This window comes from Oryctolagus cuniculus, chromosome 16, assembly GCF_964237555.1.
Source record: "Oryctolagus cuniculus chromosome 16, mOryCun1.1, whole genome shotgun sequence".
NCBI classification, from domain to species: domain Eukaryota; kingdom Metazoa; phylum Chordata; class Mammalia; order Lagomorpha; family Leporidae; genus Oryctolagus; species Oryctolagus cuniculus.
Window position 1 is genome coordinate 3923811 of NC_091447.1, and position 13204 is coordinate 3937014.

At 39.7% G+C, this 13204-nt stretch overlaps 1 pseudogene; it reads left to right on the forward strand.

The window, feature by feature from the left end:
- The first annotated feature begins 1811 nt into the window (after positions 1–1811).
- LOC100356665 (rho-related BTB domain-containing protein 3 pseudogene) overlaps positions 1812–13204 on the forward strand; it is a 39324-nt pseudogene continuing 27931 nt past the window's right edge.

Here is a 13204-nt window from a genome sequence, read left to right on the forward strand (position 1 = left end):
GAAGAAACTCCTGGTTCCTGACTTCAGATCAGCACAGCTCCAGCCATTGTGGCCATCTGGGGAGTGAACCAGCAGATGGAAGATTTCTCTCTCTCTCTCTCTGCTTCTGCCTCTCTGCAAGTCTGCCCAACAAATAAAATCAATAAAGCTTTAAGAAAGAAAAATACCTATTCAAGTCTTCTGCCCATGTCTTAACTGGGTTGTTTGTTTTGTTGTTGCTGAGTTTCTTGAGCTCTTTATAGATTCTGACCATTAATCCTTTAATGGTTGCATAGTTTGAAAATATTTTCTCACATGCTATCAGTTTCTTCTTTACTTTGCAGAGTGTTTGCTATGCAGTGTCACAGATTTAAATCCTTAATTCACTTTTTCCACCAACTTTGAGTCTTTTTGGGAGAGTTAATACAGGCCTGGGTACCCACTTAAGCATGTGAGGTGTTTCCATCCTCTCAACCTATCACAGACTATAGGGCTCACACTGCCATGGTGGAGTATCTTCAAGCATCTGGCTTTGGTAATGTCTCCTCCCTCTCATTGGATGGGGCATGCTTGCAGGGCTTAGAGGGGATCCTTTGCACCCTGCGGTTGTGCACTTTGATTGTGGGAATGCTGTGACTACACGATAGAGCATGCATTGTAGCCGGGAAATCACTGGGTCTGGTGTCAGAGGTTCAGAGCCCCCGACTGCCTGGGCTGGGTCACTGCAGAGGTTTCTGTGCAAACACTGAGGACTGCACAAATCTTTTGTTCATGCACCAGCATAGGTGAAGTTTGTACCCAGTGTGGATTAACCCTGGGGAATTTATCCCTTTGGAAGAGAGAAGGTGAGGTTGTGATTACACCAACCAACGTGATAATACACTTGTCCTTATTGAGAATAGAGATCTACCACACCCCACGTGGGTGTCACATTAGATTCTCACCCCACCCTTGAGCACTGACCAGAGCTCCCTGTCCACACCCAGCCACTCCTCTGGATATCTGCTCTAGGAGCATATACTCCACTAAGCTATAGAGGCATAGTTCAAAGACAAAAGTCTTCAGAAGAGAAAACCCACACATATTCCCACAAACGCCTGAAAAGAAACCCAGTATATCAAGTAACAAGAATAAGGAAGAAAACATGACTTCCTCAAAGGAACACAACAACACTTTACTATTAGAATAAGATGAAGAGACTGATGAAATGTCTGAAAAGGAATTCAAAAGAATGATCATAGGATTACCCAGAAGCAATGAGAAGCAAATTCATGAGTTAAATAAATCCATACATGATATGAATGAAAAATTTTCCTATGAGATAGAGATTTTGAAGTGAAATTAAACTGAAATATTAGAAATGAAGAATTCAATATGTCAAATAACCACAGTGGAAAGCCCTAAGAACAGAATGATGTGGTCCAAAAAAGACTATCTGAGCTAGAATACAAATCTTTGGAAATATCTCAGAACAAAAAGAGAAGACATTAGAAAAATTAAAAACAATGTTCAATATTTATAGGATAGTACCAAATGACTCAACATATAGTTCTTAGGAGTTCCTGCAGGTGTGGAAAAGAGAATGGATATGAAGGCCTATTAAGTGAAATAATAATAGAAACCTTCCCTAATTTGGAGAACAAAATGGACATTCAACTAGAGGAAGCACACAGAACTCTTAATAGACATGATAAGGAAAGATCTTCATCACTGCAAGGGTGTCTTACATTCTTAGGTTAAAATGGGAGGTAGACAGCAACAGCTGCAACTAGAGAATCCACCACTGCATTTGTAGCCTGCTGGTTTATGAATAGCCATGTGACCTGGGCAAAATGATCAAAGCCAAGTATGTATCTGGTGATATGTCCCTGTCCCCTAATCCAGGAATACTGCTTAGTTTTTGCACCTACATTTGCCTAGTTTTCACTCTCCAGATGGGTATAGGCATCAGTGTGGTTTTTCAGGTAAAAATTTGTTCTTCCTTATACTAGCTGAGGACAGCTATCTCCATATTGCTGAAGGAATCCGACCTTTTCTGTTATTCAGAACCATAACAGCTACAGCAAAACTCCAGTCTACAATCCTGTGCAGCACCTCTCTGCTGGACTCAAACATGTGGTCCTGAAGTCAGGGGTATATCTGCCATATTTTAAAACTGTTTGGTTCCTAAGATCAACATTCCTGGTTTACACAATTCTACTTGATATTTACTGATTCTCAAGTCTTTTGTTTTCTGTGTTGATGTTTCAGTTGTCATACTATCAAGGAAAACCGGCTCTCCTGTACATCATTGGTTCATTTGATCTTTTTTTTTTTTTTTTGACAGGCAGAGTTAGACAGTGAGAGATAGAGACAGAGAGAAAGGTCTTCCTTTTTCCGTTGGTTCACCCCCCAAGTGGTCGCTACAGCCAGTACATTGCAGCCAGCGCACTGCGCCAATCCGAAGCCAGGAGCCAGGTGCTTCCTCCTGGTCTCCCATGCGGGTGCAGGGCCCAAGCACTTGGGCCATCCTCCACTGATTTCCCGGGCCACAGCAGAGAGCTGGACTGGAAGAGGAGCACCTGGGACAGAATCCGGCGCCCCAGCCGGGACTAGAACCCGGGGTGCCAGCGCCGCAGGCGGAGGAGCCTAGTAAGCCGTGGTGCCGGCCAGGTTCACTTGATCTTGAGACAAAGAATCTTCTGATTCTCCTCCCAAGTGTGGGTTCACCCCTTTCCAGGATCCTACGCTGATTTCCCTCAGCTCCATGATTTATGATGACATACTACTCAATGCTCGCTCCTGGACCTGTCTTCTCATTTTCTTATCAATTTCCAAGATGACCTCCTCTGTAAGTACGACTTTATATACTAGCTCTAAGATACTGACTTACAAATTTATCATTCCAGTAGTGGTGTACACGGACTCATCTAGATTTCATATCTGTTATACATTACATGGCAAATTTGGAAAACTGTTATCTCCAAATTAAGTTAACCAGAAGTAAATAAATTGTACTTTTCTAAAACTGCCTTACAAAATAGGAATTTGATTTTACACTTAAGATGCTAGTTTGTGTTCATATGTCCCAATTCAGAGTACCTAGGTTCAATCCCTATCTGTGGCTTCTGATTTCAGCTTCATACTAATGTATATATGGAGAGTTAGTGGTGATGGCTCAAGTAGTTTATTCCTCTCAGGTTTGCAGATGCAGGGGCCCAAGCACTTGGTACATCTTCTGCCACTTTCCTAGGTGCATTTTCAGGGCGCTGAATTGGAATTGGAGCAGCTTGGTTTTTTTTAAGACAGTGAGAGGGCGAGACAGAGAGAAATGTCTTCCTTCTGTTGGTTCACTCCCCAGCTGACCACAATGGTCAGAGCAGCTGGTTTTTGAACTGGGGCCCATATGTGCTGCCAGTGTTGAGGAAAGTGGTGCTACCTGCTATGCCACAATGCTGTCCCCAAACACTTTATAAACATTTAAAAAAATTAAAGTAATAGATATGGCATAAAATATATACAAATGGCTTTTTATTTCAGACTATAAAAAGAATACATCTGATAACAAGAAAAACAAGAATGATGGATGTGTACATGAGAGCCTTAGTAGGCAACTATACAGTGTGTGTGTCCAATTCATGATACCAGCTTAGGAGGAAAAACATAGTGTAATAGCTCTAAATTGCCGGCCGGCGCCGCAGCTCACTAGGCTAATCCTCTGCCTAGCGGCGCCGGCACACCGGGTTCTAGTTCCGGTTGGGGCGCCGGATTCTGTCCCGGTTGCCCCTCTTCCAGGCCAGCTCTCTGCTATGGCCAGGGAGTGCAGTGGAGGATGGCCCAGGTGCTTGGGCCCTGCACCCCATGGGAGACCAGGAAAAGCACCTGGCTCCTGGCTCCTGCCATTGGATCAGAGCGTGGTGCCGGCCACAGCGCGCCGGCCGCGGCAGCCATTGGAGGGTGAACCAACGGCAAAAGGAAGACCTTTCTCTCTGTCTCTCTCTCTCACTGTCCACTCTGCCTGTCAAAAAAAAATATCTCTAAATTGCCAGCATTTACTCAGCTCTCTTTGTCCTTTGTCCCAGGTTCTCTGCTCAGTATTCACTGACTTGACCAAGAAGTCTCTGTTTTAGAGATTCTTATGTCATTCATGTCTCTCCTCCACTCCTTATGTTGATCTGAGGTGACCTCAATTTCAGTATTTCATGATCCTTTGAATGGGAAACAGTAAAAAAAAAACCTCTCTGAACTTCTAAATTAAGTAGTTTGAGAATGACAACAGATAGACTTCAGGAGCCGTGTAATGCAAGCTCAATAAGAATCTTTTGCTAGAGTATTTATCCATTCTTCGTGGCCTGGGAGTCTTACTCTGAATGAGTGTTACACCTTGCAAATAATTCATTTACTTGTCAAAACATAAAATATTCTACCCTGGAGTTACTTGACAGTTTTTATCACCCTATAACATTAGGTTACTCTAGGCCTTCAGCACTACATCCATATCCAGTGTCCTTTCCGCATTGTCCATGTCCTGCCATCCCACCCATCCCATCTCTTCAAATGACACCAACACCTGTGATAGCACGTTTATTCTCTGTATCATTTTAGCTCTGATTCATATGTTAGGAACACCTGGGTTCAGTTTTTCTGTGTGTATCTTTATCTTAAATAAGATTTAGATTACTTTATATTCAATATGGTAAAAGAAAAAACTAGGCTAATCCTCTGCCTGTGGCACCGGTGCTCCAGGTTCTAGTGCCATTTGGGGTGCCGGATTCTGTCCTGGTTGCTCCTCTTCGAGTCCAGCTCTCTGCTGTGGCCCGGGAAGGCAGTGGAGGATGGCGCAAGTGCTTGGGCCCTGCACCTGCATGGGAGACCAGGAGGAAGCACCTGGCTACTGGCTTCGGATCGGCGCAGCGCACCAGCCGTAGGGGCCATTTGGGGGTGAACCAATGGAAGGAAGACCTTTCTCTCTGTCTCTCTCTCTCTCTCTCACTGTCTAACTCTGCCTCTCAAAAAAAAAAAGTATTTTGCCACTGTATTAATTCTCTAAGTCCAAAAACATTTTCATAGAGTTTACTTTATATATATATTTTTAACTTTTATTTAATGAATATAAATTTCCAAAGTACAGCTTATGGATTACAATGGCTTCCCCCCCATAGCGTCCCTCCCACCCGCAACCCTACCCTTTCCCACTCCCTCTCCCCTTCCATTCACATCAAGATTCATTTTTGATTCTCTTTATATACAGAAGATCAGTTTAGCATACATTAAGTAAAGATTTCAACAGTTTGCTCCCACATAGAAACATAAAGTGAAAAATACTGTTTGAGTACTAGTTATAGCATTAAATCTCAATGTATAGCACACTAAGGACAAAGATCCTACATGAGGACTAAGTGCACAGTGACTCCTGTTGTTGACTTAACAAATTGACACTCTTGTTTATGGCATCAGTAATCACCCTAGGCTCTTGTCATGAGCTGCCAAGGCTATGGAAGCCCCCTGAGTTCACTGACTCTGATCATATTTAGACAAGGCCATGTTCAAAGTGGAAGTTCTCTCCTCCCTTCAGAGAAAGGTACCTCCTTCTTTGATGACCCGTTCTTTCCACTGGGATCTCACTCGTGGAGATCTTTCATTTAGGTTTTTTTTTTTTTTTTTTTTTTTTTTTTTTTTTTGCCAGAGTGTCTTGGCTTCCCATGCCTGAAATACTCTCATGGGCTTTTCAGCCGGATCCACATGCCTTAAGGGCTAATTCTGAGGCCAGAGTGTTGTTTAGGACATCTGCCATTTTATGGGTCTGCTGTGTATCTCACTTCTCATGTCGGATCATTCTCTCCCTTTTTTATCTATCAGCTAGTATTTGCAGACACTATTTTTGTTTATGTGATCCCTTTGGTTCTTAGTCCTATCATTATGATCAATTGTGAACAGAAATTGATCACTGGGACTAGTGAGATGGCATTGGTACATGCCACCTTGATGGGATTGAATTGGAATCCCCTGGTATGTTTCTAACTCTACCATTTGAGGTAAGTCAGCTTGAGCATGTCCCGAGTTGCGTATCTCTTCCCTCTCTTATTCTTTCAAACATCTTTGTTTTGAGAAATATCAGATGAATAAAATTCAGGTTCTAAAACATTTCTCAATTTGTCTAAAGACAGAAGTATAAACACAAAAAATGAAATAAAGTGTCAAGTGAACTCAGACATATTCATATTACAACAAGATAGCAAAAACTTTTCTGTTCCACTTCACTGCAATGCCAATGATGTTCAGATCTCATACATAAAGGGGAGTCCATGTATATTAAGAAACAAAATTCAGATTTAAAGGCACAAAGTACACATAAGCAGTGAATGGAACTTCAAAAAACCACAACACCTTAGTTGAGTTCTCCTGGACTGTAATGAAAGATAAACGCAGTAAATTTCGGGACTGGCCCTGTGTGCACTGCCTGATAAGCCGGCATCACACTGGAACATCACTGAGTTCCAGCTGCTCTACTTCTGATCCAGATACCTGATAATGTGCCTGGGAAAGCAGCGGAAGATGGCCAAAGAGTTTGACCTCTGCAATCCCCATGGGAGACCAAATGGAGCGCCTGGATCCTAACTTCAAAACCATATGAATTAAGAATAGCTTAAAATATAATAAAACTCACAGGCAAATTATAACAGTATTTCACAATTTGTTCTTGAATTACCCATGTGTCTATATCTACCCACCTACCTATTTGTTTCTCTATGATGGGTATGGCATAAATTAACATTCTTTCAAGTGTTTTCATCTGTGAGATTCTCAAGGCAAAATAGCTTCAAAGTTTGGTTTCACCGCCTGCTTCTATTTGTTTCTCACTGAGAAAGTCAATGGAGTCTCTTCCATAGGATTTGGAGCCATTCTGCAGTGAATACATGTACTGAAATTTACTAAGGGGCCAGTGTTTGGCCTAGTAGGTAAGATGGCTGTTAAGAGACCCCACGTCCTTCATTGAATTACCTGGGCTTGATGACATTGGATTACCTGGGCTTAATGGTATTTGTGGAGTAAACCAGAAAATGGAAGCCCCACTTACTCTTTCTCTCTGCCTCTCTAATAAATAAATAAAAAGAAATAACATTTTTTCAGCCTGATGTTCCCCAAATTTACTTGGTTCCAAGATCTTCTTTTTTTGAGTTCCTTATATATTCTGGATATTAATCATTTACCAGATGCATAGTTTGCAAATATTTCTCCCATTCTGTTGAATACCTCTCTACTTCGTTAACTGCTTCTTGTGCAGAAGCTGCTTAGCTTGATCTAATCACTTTATCTGATTTTTTTGATTGTCTGTGCTTTCGGGGTCTAACCCAAAGATTATTTTCCTAGGCTGCTATCTTGTGCTATTTCTGCTGTATCTTCTACTGTTTCCTCTAGTAATTTGATAGTTTCAGGTCTTAAGTTTAGGACTATTTGGAGTGGATTTTTATATAAGGTTTATGGTAGGGATTCTGTTTCAAACCTATGCCTATGGAAATCAAATTTCTCCAACACTACTTTGAAGAGTCTGTACTCTCTCCAGGGAATGTTTTTAGCAGGTTTGTTAAAGATTAGCTGATTGTAGATATGTGTATTTATTTCTGGGGTTTTTATTATGTCGCATGTTTTAGATGTCTATTTTTACCAACTAATACTTTATTATTTAGATAATGATTTAATTTACATAAAAATGATGAATACTCCACTAAATAGAGTTCAACAGTTAAAAATAATCTGTTGATATATATATACACATATTAATTAATCTTTTATTAATCAATATTTTATCTTACATATAATTTGCAAATATTTTCTACCATTCCGTCAGTGTCTTCTTTACCTTGTTGAGTGTTTCCTTTGCAGTGCAGAGCTTCCTAGCTTGATGTAATCCCATTTGCCTACTTGTCTTTAGTGCCTGTGCTTCTGGATTCCTATTCAAGAAATCTTTGCCTCTGCCAGTGATCTGTATTGTTTCCCCTATGTATTCCTCTTGTAGTTTGATGATTTCAGGTTTTAGATTTAGATCCTTGATCCACTGTGAGTTGATTTTTGTATAGGGTAAAAGGAAGTGATCTTGTTTCATACTTTGGCATGCAAGGATCCAATTTTCCCAACACCATTTGTTGAAGAAACTGTACTTCCTCCAGTGAGTGATTTTAGCTCAGTTCTCAAAGATTGGTTGGTTATAGTTGTGTAGATAAATTACTGGGGTCTCTAACATGTTCCATTGGTCCACATTGTGTACTTGTCACAATACCAGACTCTTTTGATTATAAGTGCCCTGTAACAAGTCAGATTTTTAAATGACTCTAGCTTTATTTGTATTGTTTAGGATTGCTTTAGCTATTTTGTTCTCTTGTGACTCCTTATGAATTTTATTATTTTTTTCCCAGATCTGAGAAGAATGCTTCGGTTTTTTACTTGGAATTGTGTTGACTCTGTAAACTGCTTTGGGTAGTATGGATATTTTGATGTTCATTTTTCCAATAAATGTATCTTAATTTTTTTCCATGTTTGTCTTCTTCTATTTCTTTCATCGATGTGTTTTTAGTTTTCATTGTAGACATCTTTCACATCCTAGATTAAATTTATCCTGACGTATTTAAATTTTGTAGCTCTTCTGAGTGGTACTGATCCTAAAATATTCATGGAATTTAGATTGGAATTGCATTGAATCTTTAAATTGCTCTTGATAGTGTGGACTTTTTGATAACATTTATTCTTCTAATACATGAAGATAAAATTGTTTCCATTTCTTGTGTCTTCTATTTCTTTAATTAATGTTTTGTAAATTTTGTTGCAGACATCTTTCACATCCCAAGGTATTTAATTTTTTGTAGCTCTTTTGAATGTGATTGTTTTTATAAATTCTTTCTCAGTCACGGCATTGTTGGTGTATAAGAATGCTACTGATTTTTGTGTGGTGATTTTCTAACCTGTAATTTTACTGAACTGTTTTTTCAGTTCTTATAGTTTGCTACAGTATCTTGTAACAAGTTCTAATAGTCTCTTAAATCAATATCTATGGAATCTGAAAAGAGGGATAATTCGACTTCCATCTTTTCAATTTGTACACCATTGATTTATTTTTCTCTCATGATGACTCTGGCTAAAACTTCCAGGACTACATAGAACAGCAGTGTAAGAATGGGTATCCTTGTATAGATCCAGATCTTACAGGAAATACTTCCAGCTTTCTGTAGTTCGATGTGATAGTGGATATGGGATTATCATATATTGCCATTATTGTGTTGAAGTATTTTTCTTTTATACTCAATTTCAAAGTTTAGATCATGAAATAGTGCTATATTTTAATCATTATCTGCATCTAATAAGAAAGATAACCATATGATTTTTATCCTGCATTTTGTTTACGTGATATATCACATTTATTGGCTTGTAATTGTTGAACCATTCCTGCATCCTTGCAATCAATCCCAATTTGTAAGGGGAAATGATATTCATAATGTGTTATTGGATCTTATTTTCTATTATTCTGTTGAGGATTTTTGCATCTATGTTCATCAGATATTGGCCTATAGTTCCATTTCTTTGTTACATCTTTCTCTGGTTTTAAAATTAAGGTAGCAATGGTGTCATAGATCGAGTTTTTTTTTTTTTAAAGGCAAATTATTTACCTTTTTTTTTTGACAGGCAGAGTGGACAGTAAGAGAGAGAGACAGAGAGAAAGGTCTTCTTTTGCCATTGCTTCACCTTCCAATGGCCGCCGTGGCCAGCGCGCTGCGGCCAGCGCACCACGCTGATCCGATGGCAGGAGCCAGGTACTTATCTTGGTCTGCCATGGGGTGCAGGGCCCAAGGACTTGGGCCATCCTCCACTGCACTCCCTGGCCACAGCAGAGAGCTGGCCTGGAAGAGGGGCAACTGGGACAGAATCCGGCACCCCGACCGGGACTAGAACTTGGTGTGCCGGCGCCGCAAGGCGGAGGATTAGCCTAGTGAGCCGCGGCACCAGCCATAGATTGAGTTTTAAGAGTTCTTTCCCTTTCATTACTTTGGAATAATTTGAGAACACTTAGTGTTAATTCTTCCTTAAAACTGGTAGAATTCAGAAATGAAGCTATCTTATGTTGAGCTTTTCTTTGTTGAGAGACTCTTTATTCCTGATTCAATCTCAACCCTAAGTATTGAACTATTCAGATTTTCTAGATGTTCATGTTTTATATTTGGTAAATTATATGTCCAGAAATATATCTACTTCTTCTAGATTTTCCAGTTTATTGGCATATAATTTTTCATAATAATTGTTAATTATGGTTTGCATTTTTGTGATATCTGTTGTAGTATTTTATCTCATTGATTTGAGTCTTCTGTTTTTCTTGATTACTCAGTCTAATGGTTTACAAGTTTTGCTTATTTTCTTCTAAGAAAGTCTCTGCATTTCATTGATATTCCGCATTGATTTTTAAATTTCCTATTAATGTCTACATTGATTTATTTTAATTTCATTATCTCTTTCCTACTAATTTTGGGTTTGCTTTGTTCCTTTTTTTTAGGTTCTCGAGATGAATGGTTACATTTCTGATTTGATATTAATCCATTTTTATGTAGGAACTTAGTGCTATAGGCTTTACTCATAAGACTAATTTTCCTATATCCCATAAGTTTTTTTTTTTTTTTGACAGGCAGAGTTAGACAGTGAGAGAGAGAGAGAGACAGAGAGAAAGGTCTTCCTTCCGTTGGTTCACCCCCAAATGGCCGCTACGGCCGGCATGCTGCTCCGATCCGAAGCCAGGAGCCAGGTGCTTCCTCCTGGTCTCCCATGCGGGTGCAGGGCCCAAGCACTTGGGCCATCCTCCACTGCCTACCCGCGCCACAGCAGAGAGCTGGGCTGGAAGAGGAGCCGCGACCGGGACTAGAACCTGGGGTGCCGGCACCACAGGCGGAAGATTAGCCTAGTGAGCTGCAGCGCCAGCCTATATCCCATAAGTTTTGATATGTTGTATTTTCATTTTCATTAGTTTAAAATAGTTTTCAAATTTCTCATGATTTTCTCTAAGATATGTGGTTATTCAGGAGCATGTTGCAGTCTTCACATGTTTAATTTATAGAATTTCTTTGTTGTAAATTTCTAGTTTCAGTCCATTTTCATCGGAGAAGATGCGTGTTATTTCATTTTTTAAAAATTTGTTGAGACTTGTTTCATGGCCTAGTATGTGTTCTGTCCTAGAGAATGCTCCATGTACTGATTAAAATATTTTGCAGCCTTCTAATGGAATGTTTTGTAGATGTTTATTAGGTACATTTGGCCTATTTTGTTGGTCAGTTCTGTTGTTTCTTTGTGGATATTTCTCCAGTTCATTTCCCAATTGAGGAAAAAGGGTGTTAAACTCCTCACTATGTACTATTTTATTGTAGTTTGTATTCTTAATTAGATCAGTTGATATCTGTTTGTTTTATAAAACAGGATACCCTACTATCAGATGTATATACGTCTATATTAGTCTTATCTTCTTTTTTATTCCTTGATCATAATATAGTGACTCTCTATGTCTCTCTCTTTTTTTTTAACAGTTTTTGTGTTAAAGTCTATTTTGTATGATAAAGATATAACTACTCATGCTCACTTTTAATTTTCATTTGTTTAGAATATCTGTTTGCTTCCGTTCACTTGTTTTTATACTAGTATGTTTTCTTCCATCACATTATTTATGGTGCTGGTTAGCTTTTCTCTGTTTCTGTATATGATATATCCTCAAGGATTATTTACAAGGCCAGTAGGATGATGATAAATTCAGACTTTTTTCTTGTCTTGAGTACTCATTATTTACCAATCATGAATGAGAGCTTCACTGGAAAAAGTATTCTGGGTTGGATAAAGTTCGTTCAGAACTTTATCTCCACATTCTTCTTGGCCTATAGGATTTCTGTTGAGAAACCTGCTGCCGTCTAATTAAAAGTGACCTGGTACTTTTCTCAGGAAAATTTATAATATAATCTTTATGTTTTATTTTTCAGTTTGAGTACAATGCATCATGGTGAGATTTTTTAAAAAGATTTATTTATTGCAGGGAAAGAAATACAGAAAGAGATCAGGAGATCTTTCATCTACTGGTTTACTCACCAAGGGAACACAATGTCCATAGTTGGGCCAAGACAAAGCCAGAAACTTGGAACACTATCCTGGTTCCCTGTGTGAGTAGCACAAGCCTAAGTGCTTCAGCCACCTTCTGCTGCCTTCCCAGGTGCAATAGGAGGGAGATGGATAGGAAGTGGAGCAGGCAGTACCTGAACCAGCACTCATGAATGCCAACATCGAAGGTGGTGACTTAACCACCACAACACTAGCCCTGAGGATGTTTTCATATAATACCTAATTGAGGTTCAATGAACTTCCTGTTTTTGGAAGTTTTATCTTTCTCCAAATTTGGGAGTATATCTACTTATATTTCATTAAGTAGATTTACTTCTTTAAAAAAATTTAGGATGTGGCACTGTGGCATAGTAGGCTAAGCCTCTGTCTGTGATGCCAGCATCCCATTTGGGCACTGGTTGGTATTCCGGCTGCTCTTCTTCCAATCCAGATTCCTGCTTATGGCCTGAGAAACCAATGGAAGATGGCCCAAGGACTTGGGCCCCTGTACTAATGTGGAAGACCCAGAAGAAGCTCCTGGCTCCTGGCGACCAATTGGCTCAGCTCCAGCCATTGTGGCCACTTGGGGAGGGAACAAGTGGATGGAAGACCTTTCTTTCTGTCTCTCACTATTTCTGTCTATAACTTGTCTCTCAAATAAATAAAAATATCTTTAAAATTTTTAAATTTATGTAAAGATAACAGATTACATAAATGCAATTTTTTAAAGATTTTTTATTTACTTGAAAGTCAGATTTACACACAGAGAGAAGGAGAGGTAGATAGAGAGAGGTTTTCCATCTGCTGGTTCACTCCCCAATTGGTCACAACGGCTGGAGCTGGCCAATCTGAAGCCAGGAGCGAGGAGCTTCTTCTGTGTCTCCCACATGGGTGCAGGGGCTCAAGGACTTGGGCCATCTTCTACTGCTTTCCCAGCCCATAGCAGAAATCTGGATCAGAAGTGGAGCAGCTAGTACTCGAGCTGGCACCGATATGGGATGCCGGCACTGAGGGTGGTGGCTTTACCCATTACAACACAACATCAACCCCCATAAGTACAATTCTAAGAAGATAACCATACTTCCCTCTTTCCCCCTCTCCCTCCCTCGAACTCCCTCCTTTCCTTACTTCC